We start from the raw sequence: 6,389 nt of genomic DNA, 5'->3' as shown, positions 1-6,389 counted from the left end.
CTTTGAACCGGACGAGAGAGCTGAGGAAGAGGCGGCGACTTCCCAGTTCGCCTCACAAAGTGGCCTTACCGCAGACTCCAGGCGCGCCCGATGGAGCTCCGCCGAAAGCCCAGCCCCGCGCCGGCCCTGCTGTGGAAGGGCTTCTCCAAGCCGCCCCCTCCCGCTCCTTTAACTGTCAGTCAGCTCGAGACGAGGGCGTGCGCATGCGCCGCGCCGAAGCAAGTGGGCGCGCTTCGGTTGCCGCTGGAGGAGCGTCTTCAGGGATGGCCAAATAGAAGAGGCGCGTCTAAAGTGCAAGCTTCCCGGCCCGGTCGCCTTGCTTCAGACACATGCCCATGAGGCTCTGTTTGGCGCCTCAATTAGCCTAAAAGCTGCTTTAAAGCGACGTTAATGGGACGCCTGGTTTCTTACAGATTTTGAATTCTCCCCCTAAGTTAAAAAAAAATGCAGTAAGCTCATGGAGGAACATATAACACAGTCCCTAACTTGATGGGCTAGTTTAGTAGAGGCAGGGAGCTTTTTATGCCAGGAACACACCTACATACGACCACCTGTAGACTAGCATAGTACAGCCCAGAAGTCTCACCAGTAGCATGAAGTATTTAGTAAGTGTTCTCAAGCCCTTCTACCTTACAAATTCCCCACAAATAGAAAAGTGGCACAACCAAAGGGCGCAGAGCTAGAACTTTCCTCCCTGGTCTCCTAGCTTTGTAATTGGAGGGAGGTTTGTTTTTACACCTACCAGTATTCAAAAATAAAAACATAGTAGGGAAAGGTTTAACTGCCCACCTTAGAAATGTTAAAGAGACAAGAACCCAAATACCAAACTGAGAAGCAACCTTACAACTAATTTATTGTTCCAAATTGTAATTCGCTTATAGCTTAATTCTAGCAAAGAGATTGTTACTTCACTTGAAGAGAAATGGAAATCTTGCAAGAAGCCTAGACAAGCAATTCCTGCAAAACTTTTTGACCACTGAAGTTACTACCCTCAAGTAAAATCATATATGCTACCTTGAGTTCTGTGATTAAAGAAAAATTCAACCACCTCAATAAATCCTTACCAGTGAGTGTCATTGAACTCAGCAAGACTTCCAACCTGAGAAGCAGTGCATAGGAGAAAGCTCTCGGGAACTGACATTGACTGCCGGCTCAGTTGTGTGGTTAGATCCAGAACCACCTTCTTGTTTGGATGTCGAGGCACAGTAGAACCTTGGATCAAAGTGCCAAGATTTTTACTGGTCCCTGGTTAAACCTTGCCAAAAAGAACCCTCAACTAAGTCCATATAATTACCAGTTGTATTTTAGCCTGTCTTCCAAAAAGCAAGAGAGTGTACACCTTTTTTTCCATGTCATGACATTTTTTCTTCAAGCTAACACTGTACCACAGAAAGGAGGGACATAACTGAGTAAGTGGGTAGTTTCTGCCCTCAGTCTTGGGAAACAAATCTCTTTTTCCCTTTCTACAGTTCTTCAGCACTGCCCCTCCAAAGGTCAAGTCTTTTGTAGGTGCAAGATAATAATGGTATTCTTGCACAGCCCACAGCCCAGAGATTCTTTCAAACAATTACTCCTTGTTCTGATATTTAAACAAGCAGAGAATGGGGCTTCTGAATTTAAAGGCAGCAGGGCCATTAATCTGCTGTTACAACCTAATCTCCTTTCATTTCCTGTCCTGTCTCCAGTTTACATTAAAGTGCTCAAAGAGCTGAAGCATCAAATCACTTAAAGCTTTATGAACTTATGCAAGGCTTGGGGGCAAAAGTGCAGTTCTATTCTGGTTAAGTCCCAGCAAGTAACTCATTTCTTCAAGCAGTATTACCCTCCTCTACTTTCAAATAAATGCACCCTTTGCTTTGGAAAGTTACTTGAGCCCATAACACATTAAATTTCACTTTAACACATAAGGTGCTGTCTGTTTATCTTTGTACTGAGGAAAGCTAGACTTGGGTGTTGGTTTTACTCATAAAGGGAAGCAAGTTGATACGCTTTCTAAGTAAGGGCACACTATAGCCCTTGATCAGTAACAATCCAGATTTAACAAGAGCCATATAAAAATGGTTTTTAGATTTTTAGGATTAATTTGTATTCTGTATTTTTATTATAAGTTGTTTTATGCATGTTAATGGGAAAATGAGTGTTATGACTCCTTCTTTCTCTTGGGTAGATTTTGCCTTTAATCGTTCCCTTACACCCTCTGGGTAGATTGCTGCCACCAGGAATATTATATTCCAAGATATTTTATTTAAATTTCCCCTTTAGTAACGTGCCCAAGCGTCAGGCTCCTTCATGGAGGATAGGAATGGGATATAGCAACGACAGATACTCCGGGATATAACAAAAACAAAGTAAACTTTTATTTTTTTAAGAAGCGTGTCGGTTTCATAAGAGTAGTTCTCAATTCTTACTTCACTTAAACTCATTCACACAGATCTCTTCTAAGGCTTCACACACAGCTTGCCTGCTTTTCCCTGACTGAATGTTCTTTCACAAACATACTCAGATCAGGTTTCCACATAGATTATATTTCTCTCAGTAATACTTAAACATGCTATGGCAGCACACAGCTAGCTTCTCTTTCCCTGACTCAATATTTCTCTCAGAATTGCTTAAATTTACTCAGACTGCACACAGCTTGCCTGCTTTCTCTTGACTGAAACTTTGCTCTCCACTCAGTCTCAAACTGCATTCACTCCGCCCACACTCTCAGTCATCAACCAATCATATCACTCACTCATCCCTCTTTCAACCCCCCTTCATCTATATCACACCAATCATTTAAAGACACATGCACACATTTACTTAAAATAATTACATTGAGGGTATATAGTTTCTTAGGTAAGAAAAAAGTATTTTAAACTGATAGTAATACTGGCTGTGCTCACTGACTGTTGCAAATTCTCCATGTGGATCAGAATTCTCCCTTTGTGCACCTCAGGTTTTCACTCTATTTGCCTATGCACGATATTTTGAACAGAAGTCAGCAGCTGAGGAGGAGAGAGAACTCTGTTGCTGTTCGCTTGAGAAAATCCTTTTGCCTAAGTCTTGGCATGAGCAACAGAGGTACATCATAAAAACAGCGTGACATGCCAAATGGGAAGTAGAGCTTTAAGAGTCTTTTGCCCGTTTCTCAATGTGTGAGAGAAAACTGAGATGTTTAATAAAATGGGAGATCTTAGCCTGGAAACCACGAATATTGACTGAGTGGGCAGTCGACTATTGTTACTAGTAGCAAGCTGTGCTCACGTTTTTGTTTTTCTTGCTGGTCCACAGAGGCAAAGTGCAGCCCTCCTATACTGCTGCCCAGCAATGGTGTTTTAACAGAGGAGCAGCAGCAACCTGAGCATGTGTGACAAAACCTCTACTTCAACCCATGGCACCATTTTGAAAAGGCATCGTTTTATCTCGCGAACAGCATGTTAAAAATGGTGAGCATCTTGTTTTTCTCCCCACACAGAAGGTCCAAGATTCAGTCCCCAGCATCTCTAATTAAAAGGATTAAGTATTATGTCATGTGTACCCCAAATTTAGCCTCATTTAGTGCAGAATTATAGCAACTTGTGTGTTAAACTGAAATGTAATGCACTGTTCCAAAGTGAAGTGTGCATTTATATTGGGAGAAGACTTATAATGGCATATATTAAGAGACTTACCCAGCTGATCATTAAAATTATTTTTTAAACATTTAAATATTTGTATACCCACCTTTCTCCCAAGCATCTCAGGTCCCTTTTATGGTCACTTCTGGTGACTATAATCATGGACTCCAGGTCCTAGGAGAACAGTTCTTCGATAGGAAGTTGATGAGAATCATACTGAGTTTTCTAGGCCATCACATGAACACATGACAATGCCTTACTGAATCAGATCCTTGGTCCATTAAGGTCAATATTGTCCATTCAGACTGGCAGTGGCTCTCCAGGTTCTCAGGCAGATGTCTTCATGTCACCTACTATACAATCCCTTCAGCCAGAAATGCCAGGAACTGAACCTGGGACCTTCTTCATGCCTAGCAGATGCTGTTCTACTGACTCCCGCCCCCTCCATGCTTCAGGGCAATCATTGCCCCAATCTTTCCCCTTAGCAGTTTGACTGAGTAATAGAGACATCACCATCTTATCTCAATGCAAGACTCTCTACCCCACCATGGAGAAGGAAAAGTAATTATGGTATATTTAGCAACTACTGTAAAGCTGCCTTAAAACAACTGCAGAAAATGTAGTAAAGCATGACCAAAGACCATCAGTCCAACTTTAATATTGTGATCTTGAACAAAAGGCACTAGAATGTTGACTTGATAACTAAGTATGTCTGTATTGATCGTGTGTGTGTGCGTGTACCAAGGCTTGGGGACAACCAATAGGATTCCCCTTCTTAGACCAGCACATGAAGCTGCTTTATATCATGTCAAACCACTGGTCTATTAAGGTCAGTATTTACTCTCACTAGCAGCAGTTCTCCAGTCTCAGAGGTCATTCACATCACCCAGTACTACATCCTTTTAACTGGAGATGCTAAGGACTGAACTTGGCAATTCCAGAATGTGGAGTAGATGCTCTACCAGTGAATCACAGCCCTTTCTCAGTTAATGGAATAAAACTGAAAAAATGCTATAAGTTGGACAGGGATAGCAATAAAAGTGCGTGTGGACATGTCCCTGCTGGAGAAAGATAAAGATGAATCAATCTTTTTCCATTTAAAATGCAACTTCTGAAGCCATCAATACATGGAAAATATTTCCCTACTGCTGGCATTTTTCTTGGAAGCAGAAATTTTCATGGACACCAACCTGTCCCTGTAAAAATTGTCTCGATTCAAGAATGTGACCCTCCTACATATTAGACATGGAATTGCTGTTTGCTGAAAACATCTTTACAGTACTTGAGAAACTGCCTGTGTTATCTAAGAGACACACTGAAACCATGTGATATCTCACAAATTCTTCATCCTAGGAAACAGATTCACAAATTGCATGGAAATTATGAAAGTTTACTGCACATTTTAATCCAAGAATGCTGCCTCAGAACCCAGACTGGCGAGTTTCCCATAAAAGAAAGAACCATTAGGCATATTATGCTGATTGGCAAATACTCTTCAGTTACTTGATCACAAATCCATGTCAGTGATTGACTAGTGCAGTTGTTTTTCAAATGTTTTACCTACAGGAAACACTTTTAACTACAATGTCTATGAAGGAACTCGTGCCACAGAACATTTGGAACAACATAGTATCAAATGTGCATATCTTTTAATTAGGGCTATCAACAGATGGAGGGTTGTAGTTTATATAATTAAAGTATTTATGTCTTTAAATCCAACATTGGTCCTCAGAGGGGCCAGTGTATTCAAAAATACCTCTTTGAAAGCTTAGGTCATATTTAGAAGGAGACAGTTCTTGAGGTTATCTGCCTTTTAACTTATCAATTAGTTAACATTCACAATTGGTGTATTATCACATTCTTAATTTACATTTCTAGATGGTGCTCTCTGGCTCAAAAAGGTTTTCCCACAATAATTTTGTTATTCTTTAAAATACCTTTTGTTGTTTTGGCAGCAACAAGTTAACACATCTACTCTGCTGGAATTAATATAGTGTAACAGAGTGGAACAAAAGCTGCCATCCCTTATTAAAAGGAATTGTCATCTTTTTTTCCCCTTCAGTCTTCTGTTACAGCAACACTTGGAAACAAAGTAATCTATTAAAAAATAACCAAACTGTGTGTCTTTAATTTGCCATCTTACAAAATTAAAATTTGGCCTTACCGTTAATGAAAGCTTGCAGCCTTAATTAAATTTATATTCATGTGAACAATAGTCTCTCTCACCAGAGAGGTGGTCAAAGGAAAACCAGTATGAGGAAAGCCGGTTGCAAAATGTCTCTGTTTCTATTTGCAGCCTCTGAAAATCCAGGTTTAGGTCTTGACTCAGTGGATTTCTCCCAAACATCATTCCACGCCTAACACAAGAATTTTCAGCCACTTCCTCTCCTCTGGGCCTGATAAGAGCAGCTCAGACACTTCTGAGGAGTTGCAAGGCAGTCAATTTTACAGCAGCAGTTTCATTCGAGTAAAAGAAACACAGAGGCATCAGAAAGCAAAGCATTTAGATCCCAGAATTTCTTTCAAACAGTATGTGAAAGAAGGCATGAAAACAAGAGACAATGCATCATCCCAAAGCAGCTACAGCAAGCACAGACTCAGTGGTTAAAATGAAGTAGCTTTAAATTCACATGTACTGACTGAAGCAGTGTTTAAGGTTTGCAGTGACAGTATCTCAGAATACATCTCTGTGTGTGATATGATAACATACTGAATTATATAACACTGACTGTTATTTCTTAAGGTTTTAGGGAGGCTCACTGATGGTCTATAAATTCTACAGTCTTTTTC

The sequence above is a fragment of the Eublepharis macularius genome, chromosome 1 (assembly GCF_028583425.1).
Source record: "Eublepharis macularius isolate TG4126 chromosome 1, MPM_Emac_v1.0, whole genome shotgun sequence".
NCBI classification, from domain to species: domain Eukaryota; kingdom Metazoa; phylum Chordata; class Lepidosauria; order Squamata; family Eublepharidae; genus Eublepharis; species Eublepharis macularius.
The sequence above is the reverse complement of the archived record's forward strand: the minus strand, read 5'-3'. Positions refer to the sequence as shown.